The sequence below is a fragment of the Mus pahari genome, chromosome 3 (genome assembly GCF_900095145.1).
Source record: "Mus pahari chromosome 3, PAHARI_EIJ_v1.1, whole genome shotgun sequence".
In the NCBI taxonomy this organism is placed as follows: Eukaryota; Metazoa; Chordata; class Mammalia; order Rodentia; family Muridae; genus Mus; species Mus pahari.
The window spans coordinates 111,597,243-111,619,898 of record NC_034592.1 but is presented as its reverse complement, the minus strand read 5'-3'; the positions used below and the strand labels follow the sequence as shown (position 1 = coordinate 111,619,898).

The 22,656-nt window shown below is 48.1% G+C and overlaps 1 long non-coding RNA gene across 1 annotated transcript in view; it reads left to right on the top strand.

The window, feature by feature from the left end:
- The window catches only part of LOC115063646, a 56,930-nt gene that overhangs the window by 1,386 nt on the left and 32,888 nt on the right, over positions 1-22,656 (top strand). The window lies entirely within an intron of this gene.

Sequence of the window (22,656 nt, the reverse complement as noted above, 5' to 3'; positions counted from 1 at the left end):
TGCTCAGCTTTCTCCTGGGATGTACTGGAGAGGTCCCTTGGCTATCCCCTTGTCAGGAATATGGCTTTCTCAGCATGCTTGGGCTGATGGTAATCAGTTTTGGGTCCTGCCCCTGACTGAGCATAGAGTTTGATAAACGAACTCTGGTGTGCAGGAAGGACCCGGGTAGTCGAGATCCACAGTCGCACCCCACCCTTTGAAATAGTTCACACCCTGATGATTGGGAGAATCGGGTGAGATATGAATTTGAAGGTGGCTTCCACAAGAGACAGGCACTAAGTTGACTTAAATAAATCAGAGGGCAAGCTTCAGAGACAGAAAGCCTCCAAACACCTTTGAGGAGAATTCCCAGAGCAATTCTATATACGGAACCCAAGGAGTTGCCAAAGGCTTCGCAGGTCAACACAGGGTTTGAATCTCCCCCCCCCCCAGTTCTGCCGCTCTGCCTGAAGATTGTTTATCTGTGTTTAGATAACTGTGGGTGGGTCCCAGCTCTCAGGGGCCACACCCTGAAGCCACAAAACTTGGATTGCAAGATTAAGATTGGATTAGAAGGGAGTCTCTGAAGCAGGACCAATGGGCCCCAGGCCCTGCTGACCCACTTCTGGAGACCTTGAACTTCTAGATCATTGTTCGTCTACCTCAGCACAAGGGGCCTTAAGAGTTAGCACCTTCGAAGAACTCAGGGAAGGGCGTGGATGGAGGCAGGACTCCAGTATTGCTACCTCTCCCTGGTCCACTTAGTTTCCAGTCCTCTGAAGGCACATGGTTTGCAGGTTTGTAGTTGGCTACAGGACTCTTACAGAAAGTGATTGACAAGCTAGGGGTATCCAATAGAGACGGCCCATCATTCTGAGTTGGTATGGCATTCTTGGTGAGTAAGCTGTTCAAGTAACCAGAGAAATGCCATGTCACGGGATCAAGAATCGTGACACAGTATGTCTGTGGGCTGAGCACACTTTCATGGGTTCCCATGTCACACATATGCAGGTCACATCTGAGAGCCTATCTCTGGGCTTTATGTCTTCCCTCATGTGAGGATCGCTGGATTCTGGTTTGGTGGTGTTGTGTTTTGGTTTAGGCATTGATTTTGATCTGTCATATAGAGGTCAGGCAGTCAAGTGGATTCTGACAGCCAATGGCCTCTTATAAGAAATAGTAGGGATGGACTGCTGGGTCTCTTTAGCAATCAGGAGAGAGTTATTGAACAAGACAGGAAAAAGACTAAGGACAAGTGTGAAAACAAACGCCTGAAACCACAGTTTGTGCATTGAGGGGTGGCGCCATGGTAAGGAAAGAGTGTGATGTATAAGCAGCAGGACCTGAGTTCAGACTTCCAGGACCTGGGGAAAGATGGGCACGGTTACCTTGTAACTACCAGGACCCAGGGAAAGATGGGCACTGTTACCTTTGTAACCTAGCACTTGTGACAAACAGAAAGTGCTTCAGACTTGATGACAGTGGAAGTGGCCCAGAATCCTGCTGTCATGGTAGGCTCAACCTGGGACTTGTGGCCCTGTCTCCTCTGGTCTTCATCGTCGTGGGATATCTGCCCTGTGACATTTTGTGCAGAGGTCTCCACAGCACAAACTCTGTCGAATTCTGGTGGAAGTGCTGTGAGATCTTGAAGCTCCTGGTGTCCTGCCTTCCTCACTTGTGACTGCCAGCCTTGGGAAGACTCTGGGGTATATACCGGTTGCCAGTAGATACTGTCACCAGAACAGGCATGTTCTCAGAGATGTCACCAGCCTCTTGCATCTGTTCTGGGCTCACCAGCCATGTGGTATTTTACCAAGAATGGATACTGTCCTTGAAACAAGGTCTCTCATGAGGTCTCAATCCATAGCATGCTCTGCACTTACCAGGGTCTTGCTTATTAGGCAAATGGAGACTGCTTCTTGATCCTCTCAAGAAACTGTGGGTTTTAGCTGTCGTTATCACCACCATTGTTATCACTATAACTTTCCTCCTCCTCCCCATCTCCCTCCCCATCTCCCTCCTCCTCATCATCATTATTATCAACATCATTGTTATCATTATAACCTTTCTCCTCTTCCCCACCCTCATCATCACCATCATCATTACGATCAACATCACTGTTATCACTATAACCTTCTTCCTCCTTCCCTTCCTCCTCCTCCTCATTATTATCAACAACATTACAAAAGTACGGTTCCCATTTTATTCAGCCCAACCACACTTTGTGGGCCCTCCATTTAACTCCACAACAACCCTCAGGACCATAGGATGGGGACAGTTACTTGCCTTACTCTCTGTCTCAGTGAAGATATACAGGTGCCAGAGAGCCACTTACCCATTCATTCAGCACAGGAAAATGGGCAAGAGCAGGCAGCCAATAGGGCTTCCTGTGTAATACGCAGGGCCATCTGGGCCAAAGGTCAGGAAACCCAGGCCCCCTAGACATGGACCTACTGAAGGTGGCACAACTTGATTTGGTGCTGGTGTTTTCCAGCTGAATCCAGTGACAAGTCTAGATTAACTAGTCTAGATTCTTCATACTTGAAAATGATTGCTAATGGGAGACACGTCATACTAAAAACATTAAATAAGCTCCCAGAGACCCGAACGGAGCACAGTGTGGCATTTCCTTACCAACGCCAAAGACTTGTCCATCTCAAAAGCCAGCCACATTCTTGTGCCCACCCTCAGGGGCCAGAAGTAGCTAGGGTCATTTTGGTCTTTGAGTTGTCTGTCCTGTGTGCAGTGTTTAAGCTCCAGGAGCCTGACTGTGTTAGAACATTGTGGATGTAATGTGTATGTCTTAGTTAGGGTTTTACTGCTGTGAGTAGACACCATGACCAAGGCAAGTCTTATAAAGGACAACATTTAATTGGGGCTAGCTTACAAGTTCAGGGTTTCAGTCCATTATCATCAAGGTAGGAACATGGCAACATCCAGGCAGGCATGGTGCAGGAGGAACTGAGAGTTCTATATCTTCATCTGAAGGCTGCTAGCAGAATACTGGCTTTCAGGCAGCTAGGATGAGGGTCTTAAAGCCCACACCCACAGTGACACACCTACTCCAACAAGGCCACACCTACTCCAACAGGGCCACACACTCTAATAGTGCCACTTCCTGGGTCGAGCATATACAAACCATCATAATGTGGGTGGCACAGTCATGGGTCCCCAAAGCTACTCTAATATCAGGAACCTGAAGGCCCTTCTCTGTCTCTGGCATCATTGCTAAAATTAGGTGCTAGGTCAAGGGCAGGGATCCCCACAGGTTCTGGCTGGATCCTAGTTCTCAAAGGAGAGACAGGAAGTTTGAAGGAAACTGGTTCACAGGAAGGAGAAGGGAGCCAGTGATCAGCTAGTCTCATAGGATTCTTTCTGATGAAAAGCTGGTTGTCCTTTGTATAGCTTGACAAGTGAGAGAGGCAGTATCTCTAATCTAGCTTGGGTTCCCTGCTTATCTTTTGCTTTCTAGGTTGATTACATGCAAACGGGGACTTCTGGGACAGGAGGGGCCAGGGTGTCACTCTGCCCTGGGAAAATGTATCATGTTAAAAGTAAAGGACTTTTGTTAATGGTGGCAGAAGACATATATTCCCATTGCATTAGTAATTTACAGTGGGTGAGGGCGGCACAGGCTCCTGGCGATTCAGCTGGACATAAAGCAACATTTATTAAATATCTGTGGCTCCCAAGGGAGCCAAGCTCACTTGCTCTCAAACACCTCAAGGGTTCTGTTCTCGCAATTGTACTGTTCTCGGGCAGGAAGTGATTCCAACAAGGCAGGAGGCTCATGCACTGCTGGGTTCCATCACCCGTAGCACTGGCGTCCTTTCTCCAATTTGTCTTACAGTTTCAAGAAGGTTGCTGGAGCTCTGGGAATCATCACTGCGTTGACAGGAGGAAGTGGGGAGGGGAAAAAGGTAATCTTATGGGCGTCAGCATCCTTTAAGGTTTCCCTAAAATCCTCAGCAAACACGCTCAACTGACTTTTACTGTCACTGTCTACGACTGCATAGGTGAAAGAAGATGGGGTGGGGGATGAAACTCACCAAGACAGGGCTCACGAAAAGAGGATTTGGGTCTGAAGTAGAATCAAGGGCAAGGGCTCCTGTCACATTCATATCATATGGTCCTCTTTGGCCCCAGAGGTGATGGGGACCCACCTATTTCAGGTCCTCTCGGATTAATCAGGTAATTTCCAATAAATAGAGCCCCTGGCCTTAGAGCCATACCTCCTTTGATGTTCTAAGCAAAGTCACCTTTGTCTCCATGCTGGGCACCAGCTTCTTGGCTGCTGCCCATGACCAGGGGCCCTGTCCTGACTTAGGAGCAAGCATGAGGAGGGAAGGCTCCCTGGTGTGTCCTCCTGTAGGAAGGAAGCCCAGCTTGGAGGAGTCTGAGCTGCTGTCTCGAAATTGAGTGGAGGTCAAGTCACCCAGGGAGGGTGCTTCCCGTCTCCCAGGCTCCTGGGGCACCTACACTATGCAACAAGCTCCTATTCGTCAGCCAGCAAATGAGAAGGGCCTCACCTACGCTTTGCAGACTGTCATTGGGGAGGAGCTTCCTTCCTCCTGTCCTCTGCACCCCTCCTCACCTGACGCTGTGGGATGATGATGGGCTCTGTCACACACAGTGTTTTATGAGTCTGAGGCTGGGTGTACAAGGAGCCCAGAACAGAACCAGGCACCAGGCACCTTCTTCATGAACAGAGCAAGGCTTCACTGTGAAGTTTAGGTTGACCTCAAACTCATGATCCTCCTGCCTCCTCCTCAGCTGCTGGAAGTAAAGGCAGGGGCCACCATACAGCTCCTTCATTAGGTAAACAACACGTGCTCAATAGCTGTACAGAGAAAACGAGCTGTTCTTCATATATTCTGCCCGAAAAGCTTCCTGCTGCTTCCTGTTGAGACCACTGTCTAGGATCTACAAAGTGGATCCTAGACACGGAGGAGAGAATTGCTTGCCCCTGTGCCCTTTCACAGCACAGAGAAGCTATGACCTGAACGCAAATGGCGTCAGCATTTTTAAATCATGCATAGGGTGCGGTGCCTGTGGCGGCCAGCAGAGGGCGTCAGATTTCCCCCGAGCTGGAGTTAGAGGTGTGTTATTGTCCAGCGTGAGTGCTGAGAACCAAACCCCAGGCGTCTGCTAGAGCAGTATTTACCCTTAACGACTGAGCCATCCATCTCCACAGCCCCACACGACTGTTGATAAGTCTCCTGCCTTACATCCTTCCTCTTCTTCCTGTGCTGTCAACAACAGCTTCTTTGTTGTTAGGGACAACAACGTTTCCTGTAAAGGCTGTTTCCCAGGCTCCTTTGCAGTCAGAAAGACGAAGACTAGCAGTGGGCTTGCCAGGGATGCTGGAAAGCTCTTTAAAGGACTCTGACATCTTCGGCCCTTGACCTTTGCTCTCACGCTCGCCTGCTCTGGATTCCCAAGTGTCCTGGGTACTTTGGCTTTAACCCTTTGGATCTTTCTCCTGTCTTTCTTTCTGCCAAAATGCAAAGGAGATGGCTGGAGCTCTAGCAGCCTTCTTGACCTTAAAAAAAATAAAGTATGTCTGTCTTGGTACAATGGTGTACTTCATTCACACTGGATTCATGATTATGCCCATTGAAAATATATTATTCATGTTTTCTCTTTAATGAAAACATTTTGAGTGGATCCTGCCATGAGCTCCAAGCGCGGTACCATCTAAGTCTGCTGGACTCATAGCATCATCCTTGGAAACACTTTGCCTCAGGGAAGGAAATCCAAGGAGCATATGATCTGTGGAGAGCAGCAGCATAGCAGCGGCCACAGCAGGCCATGAGTGTAACTCGCTTCTGCCTTAGCAAACAGGTTTGACCGTTAGCTCTGTGGATGAGCCTCAACACAGACCCTTCTGTTGTCCTTGGACTTTCAGAATAGACTTGTCCATTCATTCTAATCTCTCTCTCTCTCTCTCTCTCTCTCTCTCTCTCTCTCTCTCTCTCTCTCTGTGTGTGTGTGTGTGTGTGTGTGTGTATGTGTGTGTGTCTGTTTGCAGGTGAACATACCATTGTGTGCAGAAGACAAACTTGGATATCAATTCTTAGGTGGTGTTTGCTTACTTTTCTTCCCTCCTCCTCCTCCTCCTCTTCATCCTCCTCCTCCTCTTCTTCTTCCTCCTCTTCTTCTTCCTCCTCTTCTTCTTCCTCCTCTTCTTCTTCCTCCTCCTCCTCTTCCTCCTCCTCCTCCTCTTCCTCTTCCTCCTCTTCTTTCTCCTCCTTCTTTAGAGCAGATCTCACTGGCCTGGCACTGAAAAACCATGCTGAACTGGCTGGTGATGAGACCCAGATAATCTATGTGTATCACCTCCCTAGCACTAGGATCCACCTATATCACCTCCCTAGCACTAGGATCTACCTGTATCACCTCCCTAGTGCTACCTGTATCACCTCCCTAGTGCTAGGATCCCAAGTGTGCACCATCTCATTTGGCTTTTATACATCGACTCTGGGAATTGAACTCAGGTCTTCCAGCTTGCAAGGTAAGCACTGTTTCAACTCAGCTGCCTGCCCAGCTCTGTTTGTATTTCTTCGTTTTTTGGTTTGTTTTTGTTTTTCCTGTAGAATCTATCTCTACATACTTCATCCGATTAGTGTGTACACATCTAAGTCTGGGAAACATGTGCTTCTCTAACTCTGAATTCCATTGAATCCATTTCAAGTGCACCCTGCTCTTCGCTCCCTCCCTGATTATTGTGGATTCCTTCATTACTGGACCCTTCGTTCCAGGTGTAGTTAGATAGTTTTAGGTAACATGATGACAGAAATCAGGCCACTGGGGTGAAGTGGTTGTCACCTACTGCTGTACTGGGGGCTAGTGGAGCCACTCAGGGCTGGCCCCACCTGGGATAGGGAAAGGCTGACAATCTTGATACTGGAGATTCACCTACCCTCAGACATGGTGAGCTCACCTTTCTTTACAGCCATCCTCAGCAGGGTCTGATGGGGACAGACTATGCATGCCTTACCCATTGGCTGCTGACTGTGTGGAGGCTCCTGTCTCTTCCTGGAAACAAGAAAACAGTTATTTGGTATTTGGTGACGTGGGACAGTGTATTCCCGTGGCTTCTTAATCCATTTGAGGCAGCTTTGTCCAACAAAACCTGCAGCTACGGCCACACTCTGTCTGCCCTGCCTGATGTGGTGACCACACTTGTGGCCACCAGGCAGTGGCTGCATGGTCAGTGTGACCAGGAACTGAGCTGCATGATGAATCGCGTAATTACAATGTAAGTATTCGTATTCGTGTGTGGCTAGGAGCTCCTGGGTTCGCGTATGTACTTTCCCTGACCATTTTCCCCCGGCACCACTTTCGTTTTCCTTGACTTCAGTTTCCCACAGTCAAACATGACCCACCGAGGGTTAACGTCCATAAATATGCAATTCCTGTTTTAAACGGCGTGCAGACGTGTGGGTGGGAGCGGTGTGAAGAAAACTCTCACAGACCTGCTTCATCCTGCCCAGTCACAATTCCCTCTCTCCAGAATATCCACACTGTATATTCTACCTGCCTGCTGGTCCTTCAGAGTTGCCATCTCTGCCATTAGATTGTCCAGTAGATAGTGCTTCTGTCTGAGTAACCTTCATTTTACTTAATACTGACGCAGTGCACATGAACTGTGATGACTTTATTATACAGTATATTGTTGTAATTGGGAGACTTCATTAATAATCATTTGTCTCTTATTTTGTCTAAGTTATAAGTTCAGCCTTATTGCAGATACACTCTGGAAAAAAAAAAAAAAACAAAAAAAAAACAATGTGTTGGATGCTCCCTGCAGCTTCAGGCTGCCCTGGGGTCTTGGAGTGTTTTCTCTGAGGGCAGGAAATTGTGTGTTCTTGCTGTGTATTCTTGTGGTCTGCTGTGTTCTTGTCTGTGTGAATGAAGTCATTCTGCCATCTGACTAGATTGCTTATAAAGACACTCCATGCTCTGGTGCTGTCACTGTCCCAGACTCCTCCAAATTGTCCTTGGGGGACTTTTAGAGACACAAGCCTCCAAGTAGCGTGGGCAGGAACTGGCCAGGCCCTGATGAACTTCTAGGCTGTTTAATGCCATACCATTGCTCCTTCAAGTTCTGGGGTTTGCTTCTGTAAACGGCCCAAAGGCAGCTTTCTGACCACTTTCTGATGCTGTTGAGTTATACCCTGAGTCCTGGTTCCTTACCAAGAGGTCCTCCCAACTTGGGGGACTGTCCTCACCTTGCATGTGGGCTCCTTCATCCTCTCATGAATCCTGGGAAGGTGAGTTCCTTCCCTGATATCCAGGTCCCCGAGGCCCCACAATGCCCTCCTTGTCGAGGATTCAGCTGTCTGCACTTCAGCACAACTGCCTTTATCTTGAATGCTACGCTGAGGTTATTGGTGACCGTTTCTATCTGCTGGACCCACAGGGTTCTCAAGGTCTGCTTAAAGCCATGTCCTTGCTCTGTATCTGAGGTGGTGACCTTTTTTCCCAATGTCTACCATCCCTGATTTAGTCTAGCTTTTTGCTCATGTTTTAGTCTAATCTTGGCTCATGTTGTAGTTTGCTTTTCTGTTGCTATGACAAACACCATGACCAATAGCAACTTATGGAGAAAAGTGTTTATTTCTTCTTACACTTCTTCCGGTCTTTTCACGGAGGTATCATATCAGCTACCGCGGCTCAACTGTTCTACTATACAAGACAGAAATTTGGACAGATATCCCCTTGACCTCTTTATCAAATGACCATGTGTGTCACTGAAGGCTGGGGACAGAGCGCTTCCCTAAAGAGCATCTTCAAGTTTGCCATTATGCAGACATTTACAGGTGCCCTTGGTAACACAGGGATTGACATAGTACATAACTGTCAGTCATGGGGACATTGCATAATAGCATGTGTGACAGTGGTTATCTAGACAATGGGGGTGGGGGTGCAGGTGGAAATGACTCACTTCAGCCTTCCCCCATGATTATCCTTCCCTCTCGCCTCCGTTCTTTCAATCCCCCTCTCTCCAGAACAGGGGCTTTGGCCGTCAGTTACTGTGGCAGCTACATTTCCAACTTGATGGAATTTAGAGCCATTCAGGAGGAAAGCCTCTGAGGTCATCTTCGAGGGAGTTTCTAGGCTGGGTTTATAGGGGTGGGGAAAACAATCTTGAATGTTGGCAGCAGCATTCCACCGTTCCACCGGCTGGGATCTCAGGCTGCAGAAAAACAAAGCAAGCAAGCTGAATACTCCCTCTGCTTCCTGAGTGTGAATGCAGTGCCCAAGTCCTGCTGCCATGCCTCTCCGCCCCGATGGACTGCACCCTGTCACTGCTAGCCCAGATAAAGCCTCCATGAAGTAGCTCCTGTCCCAACCAGAGGAAAGTAACTAATACTGCAATCCTCACTTTTGGAACACGACCTTTGGACACCATTGTCTTAGTCACCTGTGTGCAATTTTGTCCTCAGAGTTCGTGTGGCAGGTGTCTTGCCTTCCCAGCTGCCACTATCTACTCCTCTGTTTTATATTTTAGTATATGCATGTGGGCCTGAGTGTGTGTGTGTGTGTGTGTGTGTGTGTGTGTGTGTGTGTGTGCATGCTCTGCCTGGGTACATGTACTGTCAGAAGCCAAAAGAGGACTTCAGAACATAGGTGGTTGTGAGCCATGCAGTGGGCTTCCTTTGCAAGAGCAACAAGTGCTTTTAACCCCAGCCCACAGCTTGTGTTACCCTCTGAGGCTGGACTGACTGCTGGGTGGCTCATCTCATATTCCCCACAGGGCTTGGGGGTGGGGCACCTTTGAACTTCACCCTAAGTGCCTGCTCACAGTCGTTCTGGAGGAAGGGAAGGACATGAGGCCCAGAGTACAATGCCGCCACCCAGCATAGACGTGGACCTTCTGGGCGACATGAAAACTCACTTGTCCAAACATATCTCATCCGCTGTTTATGCTCAACACAAACCTCACCCTCTCTCGGAGCTCTGAATACAACAGCCTGACCACTTGGAGGGAGGGAGGACACATGACCACCTCTCTGAGATCCTGCTCAGCTGATAAAGTCAGGCAGTGCTCCCAGCTCTTCTCACCCACCCCTGCCTGTCTCTAGCCTCCAGGATAATGAGACTCTCTCCCTATGCCAGTTTGCTCCTTCTGGGGCTCAAGTGGAAGTTGGTGTCAGGGGATGGGTACCTTGCTGAAATAGATGTGTGTGTGTGTGTGTGTGTGTGTGTGTGTGTAGTGTGTGTAGTATGTTTAGGAAAGGCAGAGAGTGAGAGTAATCTGAGCCAATGCACTGTAAAGTCCCAGTCCCCGTCCATCCTCTCCTGATGGAAACATGGTGCCCTTTGGGGGTTTCAGACTTTGATTTGATCTCCTGAAGAAAGTGAGAAAGATCAGTCATGATGTCTAAACTGTAGGTAGGGAATCAAATTTCTTTGGAAAATTGAAAATGGCCTCTGGTTAAGGAGGTGGTGAGAGACTGGTGTTCCTGGGGCACACTTAGTGGGTCAAGAACGTATGTTAATGGTCCATTCAGACTTATTCCACACACAAAAGTCACAGCTAATCAAACTGAGAGTCCCTGAGGAGTGCTAGCCTAGGGGTAGACGCACAGTTCCTGGTCACCTTGAACCTCCAGTGAGCTGCGCATACCCAACTTTGGTGGATTCTATTTTCTGAGACTGTCGGGTGTATTCTTTCTCAGGAAGATGGCTGTTGTCCTGGCCTTGGACTGAGGCAATCTTTCTTTGACCTCAGAGAATCACACGGAAAGCTTTGGGATCCGTCCTAGGCTGTCCTGGGTCAGGCATCCACCCAGCTGTCCTTCCTGCCTTACCTGGAAAGGGTCCTTCAGAGCCACCATATGACTTGCTGCTGGCCTTCCTTCCTAGATAGATGTTCTTGAGCCAAGCGAGAGGTCTCTTTGAACCTGCAAATGAAATGAGTGAAGAACTAGAAGGTCTCGCTTTAATTCATGTTTTCATATAAGATTTAAAAAAAAAAAATGGAACTGTTTAAAATGGTATTCAGGCCATCATAGACAGTTTAGGTGGTACCGGTGACTGAACCCAGGGCTTTGTACATGCTAGACAAGCACTCTATTAAATGAGCTATATCACAACCCTAAGAAAAGACAATAAAGTCCCTCCAGAGAAGGTAGGGATTGGCTAACAGGAAAGGCGTAGTGACCATTCTCCAGTCTCTAGCCCAGTCCCAGGGGGCCATTGTGATAAGCTGTATCAATTAGAGTCAGCATCAGATATGCACTTGGGGACCGGTGCTCTAGCCCTGAGGGTGATAATCTGATATGAAGCACCATGTGCTTCGTGTGGGACCCAAAGCCACCAGAGTCCCCGGGGCACCCAGTGCTATTTACAAAGCAGATAGAATCAGGACTATTTCAGTAGCTATTGAAACATGCTCGCAGTCTGCCTGCTGGTGTCTGTCCCAGCCCACCTCACTGGAATGCAAACAGGGCCCATGCGACTTCCTGAAGGCTCCTCAGAGCATCCACAGGTGACATGGGATTATAGAGAGGAATCCATGACTGGCTTGTCTGGTGCCTTACAGAGACTAGACTGACAGGAGACTCCGCCAAGGAGGAACGGGCTTTATTCAGTGTGAACAGAGTGACTGAAACTCTCCACTACGGGCAACTTTGATCTTCCTGAGCAGGGATGTTGACCCTGAGAGGACAGGAAGCAAATGGTTGCTTACTGGTGGAATTGAGTTGGTGGGAGAGAAGTGAGCGGGAGTCACAGGCTGTGAGGCGCCAGGTAGAGCCTTAGTGCGGGTCTGGGATTGACTCTGTCCCAGCAGCTCAGAACATGTCCTTTTTTTCATAAGAGTGCCATCACAGATCTAACTACCTCAGACAAGGGCCTGTGGAATAGGGTGACTGATGGCAATAGAACCTGGGGCTCGAGAAATGGCTCAGCGGTCTAGGGCGCTGGCTGCTTTTCCAGAGGGTCCTGGTTCTAGTCCCAGCACTCCCATAGCACACAACCATCTGGAACTCCAGTTCCAGGAGATCCAGCACCCTCTTTTGACCTCCCTGGGCTCCAGGCATTAATGTGGTTCACGGATATATGTACAGGTAAAACACCCATACAAAACAAAACAGGCAGGTGGACATATATACCCAGGTCGCAGGAGGCTGGAGACACCAGAAGATGAGGGAAAGGTCTGGTGCAGACCCTTCCCTTGGAGGGCACACAGCCTGGCTGAGCCTTTGCCTTTGACCTCTAACCTTCAGACCTGAGAGACAGATGTCTGCTGTGCAGCACTGCAGAGCCTCAGTCCTAGCATATGATCAGAGCGTGTAACTCGCATGTGTAGAGGGGGGTGGGGCTCCGAGGAGTCCCAGGTCCACTTCAGTGTGGATTAACTCCTCGGAGGCTGTCTCCTGACAGTGAGGGTGCTGTCAGCCTGTTAGCAAGAAGTCTTTTTTGAATATTTAGGTAAATCAAATGGTCCTGCTATGTCTAAATTTTTCTTAAAAGTAACAACAATTCAAGAAAAAAGGGGCCGTGATTTTGAAAGAAAGCAATGGGGATGGGCACATGAGATGACTTGACAGGAGGAAAGGAAAGGAAGAAATGATGTAATTATATCATAATCCCAACAAATAAGAATTATTTTTTAAAGTGGCTGAATAATGAGAGGTTTGAAAGTAGGTTTGGACTTACATTTGCTAAGAAAAGGGAGGGGGGCGTGAAAAAGGAAAGATATGTCTCATACTTATACAGAACGGGGTATCCTCTGGGGGATCCTGAGCCCAGGGCTGGTGGCTCATGGTGGCTAATCTCATGAGAGTCTCGCCTGTACCATCTGAACTTTCACCCACTCTGCCATTCTCCTTTCCCTTTTTCTGAAGTCCGAGTTCCCCAGGGAGCCAGTGATGCTTCTCCGTCCAGGAGATGGTTTCCAACGAGCGAGCGAGGACCGCTCTCCAAGAGGCAGCAGCAGCAGCAGCAGCAGCAGCAGCAGCAGCACAGCCATAGGGGCACTTTTGGCTTGTTGCCTAGTTGTTAAACCAGCATGGTGGCGAACCCTCAGAAACACAGGCTCCAACAGCACATTCAGAAAAACAGGAACCATCAATTCATGAGAACTTGAAGAGAAAAATAGTTTAAAGAACCGAGAAGGTGCCACATTATAGTGAAAGAGTGCTGGTTTTTAGAAGTTACAGAAATGAGCCGCGACGGCCTCGCAGGCCTCACTGAGGCAGTTACACGAGACATAACCGCACACAAACAAGGGTGTTTCTTATAATATCACAGCACTTACAGGCAAGGAGTTGCTCTCTGAGCATTTCGTGGAAAGTTATTTTAGTCTCGGGACTAGCCTTCTGTCATGAGTATTTTTCAAGGATGTGAAACTTTGACTTCAAAGTCAGATGGTGGGGAGCTAGGATCTAAGGCTGGACGTGGTCTGGACAGTGGGTCCCTGAATGCAGGCTGCCAGCCAGGTGTCCACTTGCACTGGGGTTCAGGAGTTTACAGGTACCTGTCCTCTTTTGAAGTTAGGGGGATACTCTAGTGGCCGAGCAGAGATTGTGTCCACCAGGGTCCTGCAGAACATAGCCATTTCCTATATAAATACTTAGCAATTCTTTTCCTGTAAAATGGGTTGTTATCTAAAGCACAGCAAAGCTGTATGTTCATAAGATTGAGTGCCTCGCTGGTATTCTGAGGTAACTGTTGAAGAGACGTCAAAGTATGAGGCAAACAATGTCCTGACAGCAGAGGTGTCCAAAAAGCCACCACTCCAGGATCTGAGGAAGTCAGGACAGAAAGCAGGGCAGTAGTGGGCAGCCCAGGAGAGACAGATAATACCCAGTGCTGGGCACAGGCCTGGACACAGGCCAGGCCCAGGGCAGGCAGGATCCTAGGAGACCAGTGGACAAGCAGAGACTCAGATTCAAGTACCTGTGCACTGAAAGGTAGCTAAGCAAAAGCCAGGAGAAAAATAGGTCTCATTTTTCTGAGTCCCTCAGTAACTGGGGAAACATAAAGATAACCTCACATAAGAATGCACACACCCATGAAACAGACTCACGATGCAGAAGATGGGGGATCTGAAGCTGTGGTGTATGCCAGAAGCTGGAATTTGGGCTCGCACTGGAGAGCCATCCTGGGAGCCACCGGTCAAAGAAGTCTTTCCAGAATGTTCTACTTCAGGGTTGCTTTCTCGAGGACCTGCAAGCCATTAAGTCCCGCACTCTCCGGCTCTGAGCCCTGAGCCCATGACAGATGTAGACTAGGCTGGCCTCTGGAACATACATCCTGTGTCATTTCAAAAAGGTGTGTACTTGTTTAAATGCTCTGTTGCCTCTGTCTTGCAGCTCTGAATGTATGTATGATATGCACGTATGTGTGCATCTGTGCACAGTGTGCGGTTGCTCAAATGCAGTATCTCCCTCTAGAGCTCAGCTTTTCTGGCGGAGCCTGGAGGTGACCATCTCAGCTAGAGTGTCTGCTCAGCGAGCTCCCTGCATCTGCCCGTCTCCTCCCCGCTCCCCAGCACTGAGATTACAGATGCAAGCCGCCCGACCTGCCTTTTCACGCGGGTCCTGCGGATCTGAACTCAGGTCTTCCAGCTGCGTAGCAAGCACATCGCCCACTGAGCCACCACCCAGCCCTGTTTGGAAACTTACATTTTAAACATGGAGTCTCGCACACTCAGTTTTGTTGTTGTTGATGTTGTTTTGGGATTTTTGTTTTGTTTTGTTTTGTTTTACCTAGGCTCATGCCTAAAGTAGCCAGGCCCGGACTTGGTCTTAATTCCTTTCTTGATGAGCTTGCATGAGCTTCTGGTTCTCCCGCATCAGCTCTAGGGAGCCCCAGCTGAAGGCAGAGCGAGCACAGCCTTTGCGACTTGGACTTCTCGCCAGTACCTACCTAAAGTAACAGCGGCTCCTGCTGATTTATGACACGTGCTGTAAAAGCAATTTACATAGATGAAGAGGCGGGGATAAAGCTTGTGGTAAGGTAATGCCTCCTCCCTACCAAGGTCAGGCCTCTAGATCGGTGACTCAAGGCAGCCACCAGGAGGCCCGTGTGCTCTATGGAACCACAGCCTCGTCCTGAAGCATGCAGTATCAGGGGGTCCCCCCACCCCCACGCCCGTTAGGACTCCAGGTCCCTGGAAGGTTGGTTGCAGGAATGGAGTGTTGTATATCTCCTTCTTTGTCTGTCAATTTCAGACTCCCCTGAGAATGAGGACGTGGGCTTCTGCTCTGGACCCTTCTCTTCCCATTACATACTTCTGCTACTCCTTGCCCATCCCACACCTCGACACTTCATCTTAGGCAATGGGAGCAGAGACACGCCGCCGCTGTCTGAACTCAGGGTCTGCCCCTCCATGTTCAACAGGCCAACATGCAAATGGATACCTCCTAGAGAAAACATGCTTTACAATCACAAAGAAAGCTCCACAGGCCATAAAGCTACCCCTTGTCCTGCTGTACTTTACGAAGCCCACAGCTTCCGGGCTTGGCTCAACTAACATGGAAGCCCATGAAATCAGGGCACCCACACAGCCACCTGCAGGGTCCCTGCTGCTGGGTTCTATGTAGGCCACCTGTTGGTCGGTTGTTCTACTGCAGCGAGACGTGCGGAGGTGTTATTGGAAGTCAGGGGGCGCTAGTGAGCTGTGGGCTGCAATTCTCCACAAAGACCTACAGTCAGGGTGGGACTGGAAAGTCCAGATGAGCCAAAAGAGTACATTTTTTTTTCTTTTTCTTTTTCTTTTTTTTTAGCTGTAAGACTTCTCAGGACCTTTGGTCACGGCTCACAAGTATTCAGACAATAGCTAACACAGCAGAGGCTGTGCAGCAGATGTTAGATATGGCTAAAGCATTCCTCCTCCACGAATGGCTCTATCTGTTTTAAAATGTCATAGGACCTGAGTCTCAAAGAATGTAGTGTAGGATGAAACATGACGGCTGTAAAAGGCGAGAAGGGATAAGTTGCTAGGAAATAAAGTGACAAATAGATTGAAGTGTTCAAAATGGGAAAGGAACCAGGAAGATGACTCACTGGGAAAAGTGCTTGTTGATCGAGTGTGAGGACCTGCATTTAGATACCTAGTGTCCACGTAAAGGTGGAATACATCTGTGATCCCCAGTGCAAGGGGTTAGGGGCAAAACAAGGCAGATCTGCAGAGCTGGGCTAACTGAACAAGTTAGTTCAGGTGCAGCGAGAGACCTTGTCTCAATAAAATGGTAGAGATTGATAACCGTCAACCTCATCCTTCACCTGTATAACCTGCACACACACGTATGCACATATTACATACACAGTTAAAAATTAATAAAGATAAAATGGAGAAGAATCCCACAGAGGAGGAATGGCATGGTAGTGTGGTGGCACGGCAGAGGAGAGTGACTGGCACATCTGGGCACCTCGCTCAGGCTGTGGTGATGGAGAGACATCTGTGTAGAGCTTTGGTTGCCAGAGCCTGGTGTGGGAGTCTCACCTTCAGGCTACACATTTGGGGGTGCTTGCAGGTTATTGGGGGGATGGGTTGGTGAGCAAATAGCTTTCTAATTAAGACATTGTGGGTGGAATTATAATGAAGATGAATGGAGACCCTTAGTCCTCTTGGAACTGCTGGCTTTCCTCATGGGACCTTGGTGCGAGAGAAAGAGCCTGTACCTTGAGCTTGCGAGGCAGGAGAATGGACACACGGGAGCCACAGTCCCAGCAGAAGCGACAACAGAGATAAGTCGACTTTTGAAACTCCAGGCCCCGCTGGTCAGGTCAATATTTCAAGAACCCAGAGCAGATGGTACCCCCTGGGCCTCCATTTGTGCGGCTGAGGCTGGAGTGGGTACCATGTATGAGGGCTAGGCTTGGATGGCACTGCAGTTTCTTTCATGGAGGCATTAAGAGGCTTACAAAGTGGAAGTGTTATAAAAAAAAAAAATCAGTGAAATATCTCTAGGGGACTACCCCTTGATTCCCCAAGTGTATATTGGCTGAGCAGCCACCAATAACAAGTGGGGACACCTGTGTGCCAGATGGTAGGTACCCCAGCTACCCCTTCAGCAAGGCTGTTCTTTTGTGGAACATGGAGACAGTGTAAGACGCCTTTGCCATAGCTCCAGTCTGTAGAGGAGACCGAGGCTCACTGTGGTCTGTTACCAGGATGGGTGTGAAGACCTTAACTACTGCTGGCTAGCAGCTATAGACCCAGACAGCACCAGGGAAAATAAAGTAAATAAAGAACACTCTAGTTGAACCCAACTCTTTCCAAACAAGAACTTTTTGCTGTTTAGAACCAGCAAAACTGGGACTGGAGAGATGGCTCAGATGTTATGAGCACTGACTGCTCTTCCAGAGGTCCTGAGTTCAATTCCCAGAAACCACATGGTGGCTCACAGCCATCTGTAATGGGATCTGATGCCCTCTTCTGGTGTGTATGGTGTGTACTCATATACATAAAACAAATAAATAAATCTTAACAACAACAACAAAAAGAACCAGCAAAATTGCCTCCTTGTTGAGTTGCATGTTCTAGAATGTCATCCCGCCATACACAGAAGTTGTTCAAGGAAGAGAATGCAGGCAAAAAAGTCAAACACACCCTGTGGTTTCAGAAGTCATGAGTTTTACTCCTTTGTGTTCACATGTGGGACAAAGAACATTCTGGAAGCATTAGTTTTTGGCCCAAGGCTCATATTTGCGGTGAATGCATCTCCTCCTGCGTGTCTTCCACAGGAGTGCCAGCAGGTCCATTCCTCTCTACAGTCTTTACAAACACACTGATGCCCAAGCACTGTCTGGTGCAATCCTCCAAGCACATTTGGGTGTGAAGCTAGATCCTTTTCAACCAAGGCAGTGAGCAGGACAGATGGGTGAGGGGCTTTGGGGCAGGTGTGGCAGTCAGTGAACGTCCTCAAGGACATCTATGGTTGTTAACACCCTGGATACACCTGCTCTCATCTGAAATCTGCTAAAATATTCCTGCGTGGTGATTAGGGAGTAATACTATTCAAATACTGAAAAGTCACACTCCCAGGCCTTTCAGCACACTGGCCAGGATGTGGTCCACTAGTGGAGTCACTTGCCCAACTTGGGCTAAGCTCTGGATCCTGTCCCATCGCCACCAGAAAACAGTTCATCTCGGGACAATGAGTTCTGATAGATATGAGATGAACTAGACAGGAATTCCCGTGAAGATGGCCGATCACTAAGGAAGAGTAAGACCTAAGCAGTGAGTGGCTTAGAGGATGGAAGACTCTTCAGGGCGCTCAGTGTTCAGGAGTGGACAGTGACTCTCCTATGGATTTGTGCTCAGTCAGAAAAGAAGCAGAGTTTGGACCAGGCCTTGAAAAGCAGGTCAAAGTTATGTGCAGACGGGTCCCAGGAGGGAGTAACCCCTGTGGGCTAAGAGGGTCATGTGCCAGGAGGGGGCGCTACTGTCTGTGTCTGTCTGGGAGTGTTGGAGGGATCAACACACTGGGCTGATTTCTGAAGCACACTGTGTGTGTGTGTGTGTGTGTGTGTGTGTGTGTGTGTGTGTGTGTGTGTGTGTGTGAGGNAGCACACTGTGTGTGTGTGTGTGTGTGTGTGTGTGTGTGTGTGTGTGTGTGTGTGTGTGTGTGAGGAGCTACTCCAAAGGCAGAGCTTGAAGTTCAAACGTGACTTCCAAGGCACAGGGCTTGTTTGAATTATCGAGTTAGTCTTTTATGAAGTCTTTTGGTGTGCAAGCCTGTGAGAGTTCAGAAGTGCAGAGGAGTTGCATAGCCAAGTTCACTGGTTCTGATAGTAAGAAAAGTCCAGATGTACCTGGAATGTTCTTTCTTTCACCTCCTGTGCTGCTTGTTTTTGTCAACTTGACACAAACCTAGATGTATCTGAGAAAAGAGGGAATAAGATTGGCCTATGGGCAAACCTGCACGGCGTTCTCTGGATTGATGACTGAGATGTGAGCACCAGTCCACGGGAGTCGGTGGCCCCCTTGAGTGGGCGGTGTTTGGTGTACTAGGAAGGAGGCTGAACAAGCCACAAGGAATGCTGTTCCTCCGTGGGTTCCAGATTCCTGGAGTTCCCAGGTTTCTCTCTTGACTTCCTGGATGACAGGCTTATAAACCCTTTCCTCCCCAAGTTATATTTGTATTTTATCACAGCAACAGAAATCCTAAGACTTGCTATTACAGTGTGTGTGCCCAGACCACCTCCTGGGGGCTTTTTTGTGTACTGGGCACTGTTCTGACCCTGCTTCAGTGGGCGTGCTTGGGTTCAGTGGCTTCTTTCCTTAACTCCCTGTGGCTCACCTGTGCCACTTCTGTTAATAATTGAGATTCTTGTTTCTCTCTTTTTGTTACAAAAGCCCAACCTCCTGTATAGTTAAGGTTTTGTTTGTTAGTTTGCTGAACTTAAAAGCTTGAAACCTGGCATTTCTTTACTAAATTCTACGTTGGAAGATTTAAGCCATCACCCATCATCCACCTCTCCAGATGGGTCTGGTCTTCTGTTCTCTTGTTTAGAATTCATGTCCCGCCTGAGGTCAGTCATAAAGAGATCTGATAGGTACTATCTGTTACCAAATCACTGAACAGGTGACAGAGGGGATGGGATGGAAGGGCAGCAATCTGGAGTGTGACTAAACAGATGTGGCCCGTGACTGGCGCTGTTCAGAGTTCTGGGGCTAGAGCCAGGCTTGAGGTCAAAGCAGAAGAATCATAAGTTCAAGGCCAGCCTGGAGAACTTAACAAGAGTCAGTCTCAAAGTAATAGAATAAAACAAACAAACAAACAAAAACAGTCTGGGGCTGTAGTTCAGTGGCAGAGTCTTGTGTGGTGTGCTTGAAGCCTTGAGTTCAATCTCTACTACCAAATAAAAAGTAAAATAAAATAAAATAAAATAAAATAAAAAGAGCCAGAGATCTTGCTGAGGTCTAACAGAGTCTTACCTGATCGCCTCACTTACCCGGCCTTGACATTCTACCATAAGAAAATGGGATGGGCTGGGACCCACTTTACTGGGTCCAGGAACATGGACCCCTTTTACGAGATCTCCTAAATCATGAGTTTTGGCAACCAGTTTTAGAATTTAAGTTTTAAAGGTGGAGCTGAGAGTGCGGCTCCTGGCTGCAAGTCACTCAGAGACAGAAGTCATTCTGCTTCATCACCCTGGTATCCTGTCCTCTCTACCACAGCTGAAGTTCCTCTGCTGCCTGGTCACACTCCTCAGTGCCCACACTGTTCTAAAGCTGCAAACTGAAACAGGTCTGAGAAGACACAGTGGGTGTGACCAGGCCCAGACACCTGCAGTCCTTGCAGTGGTTAATTGCACGTGCTGACTGCTAGAAAATAGTTGGCATTTGGTCCAATAATTCTCTCTCTCTCTCTCTCTCTCTCTCTCTCTCTCTCTCTCTCTCTGTGTGTGTGTGTGTGTGTGTGTGTGTGTGTGTGTGTGCGCACACAAGTGTATGTACATATTCATGTGGGTGTGTGTACGTGTGTACACACATGTGCACATGCATGTATGCATACATGAGTGTAGCGAGCAGAGCTCAGTACAGGTGTCTTCCTCAGTCACTCTCCACCATATGTATTTATTTATATGTTTATCTACTTTGAGATAAGTTCTCTTCCTGAGCCTGAAACTTGTAGATTTGGCTAAGCTGGTCAACCAACAAACCCCAGGGATCCATCTGTCTCTCTGCCCCTCGAGTCTGGCTTCTAGACAAGTGCTACAACACCCAGCTTTTATGTAGGTGCTGAGACTAACTGAGGTCCTTATGTTTGAACTGCAAGGCCTGTACCAGCTAAGCCTCCTGCCCAGCCTCCTATTCTCTTAATCATTTTTTTTTTTTTTTTGGCATGGTAAATACCTTCTCTTATGTAGAGCCATCTCACAATCACCTTTCCAAATCCCATTACTTATCTGTGTGGGCGTGGGTGGGTGCTTCAATACCACAGGGTAAGTATAGCGGTCAGAGGACAATCTGCAGGGGTTAGTTCTCTTCTCTTACCATGTGGGATCGAACTCCGGTCATTGGGCTTGACGGCAAATCCTTTTACCCACTGAACCACCTTGCAGGCCCCTCTGCGGATTTTTTTTTTAATTATTTATTTTATGAGTATGGATGTTTTACCTGCGTGTATGTAAGGGCACTGGATATGTATCCATGGAGACTGGAAGAGGACACTGGATGCCCTGGAACTGGAGGTATAGACCAATCCATAAGCCTCCATGTGGTTCTGGGACTTGAACCCAGATCCTCCGGAAGAGCACAAGTGCTCTTAATTGCTGAGTCATCTCTCCAGCCTCAACCTCTGTTTCCCCTTACCCCCCCCCCCCCCGCTAGTCTTGATATTGCTGTGAGGTAATTTACAAGATGAGATTATCACTTATATCAATGGGACTTGATCAGTCAGTTAGGGGCCTTCGTAGAAAGACTAACCTCCAAGAAAAAAAAATGTCCCAGAGTCTCAATGTCACACCACTGTGTTTTCCTAAACCCCAAAGGACTGGGAATTCTCAGCATTTAATGCAACACCGCAGGAAGAGTGGCTCCTGCATTACGGATGCCTATTGCTCTGTAGCCTGCTCTCTCATGTGGACTTGAAGCCCCAGCACTATGCGACCAGCCCTTTAACTCACTGTCTGTGTCTGTTTGTCTATCTTTCTCTCATGTGCACATATGCATGTATATCTCCTGTGGGTCCTGTCTCTCTGGAGAAGCCTGACAAATGTGGTTGTCTTCCCAGAATTAACGCTGTTCTCTGTGACAAGTGCATTTTCCTGAGCATGTTCTACCGACTTCCACTTAAAAACTCATACCAATCACCCACTCAGGATGGATGGTTTTTGTCCCCACTGGCAGGGGACACTTTCTCCACTAGTCTGTGTCATCCTAGGTTTTGTTGTTTCTTTCAGCATCTCTTCACTGATTTTATTCTCTAATGTTTAAACCCCCTGGAGTTGATAACATCCTTAGATTGGCGGCTTGAAGAAACATTTATTTACATAAAATTCAACATACAGGTAAATACACTTATACGTGTGTGTAAGCGCATTTAAGTTCTAGAGAATCACTTGAGGGCAGTGTTTTGGACCACTGAGTTTAGGGGAGGTTGCTTGCTTGAGCACACAGACGGGGGACTTAGAGCATCACAACTTAGTGGCCATAGCACTAAAGAAAGTGTCACCTCGGGGCTGGTGAGATGGCTCAGCAGGTAAGAGCACTCACTGCTCTCCCAAAGTCCTGAGTTCAAATCCCAACAACCACATGGTGGCTCACAACCATCTGTAGTAAGATCCAAATGCCCTCTTCTGGTGTGTGTAAAGACAGCTACAGTATACTTACATAAAATAATAATTAAAATCTTTAAAAAAAAAAAAAAAAAAAAAAAAAAAAAAAAAAAAAAAAAAAAANATTTCTGAGTTCAAGGCCAGCCTGGTCTACAGAGTGAGTTCCAGGACAGCCAGGGCTATACAGAGAAACCCTGTCTTGACCCCCCCCCCCAAAAAAAGAAAGTGTCCCCTCCTCTACCAGGAAAACCATTAATCACCAGCAGCTCCAGAAGAATGAGTGGGGCTTGAAATGACCTTCCTATCTGTGAGGGAACGCTGGGGTGCCCAGCCTTGTTCAGGTAACCCGGGTTACTGAGAGTTCATGAATGCAGTGGCCACACCTTGTTGAAGAGACAATGTTTCAGGATGCACATTCTTCCT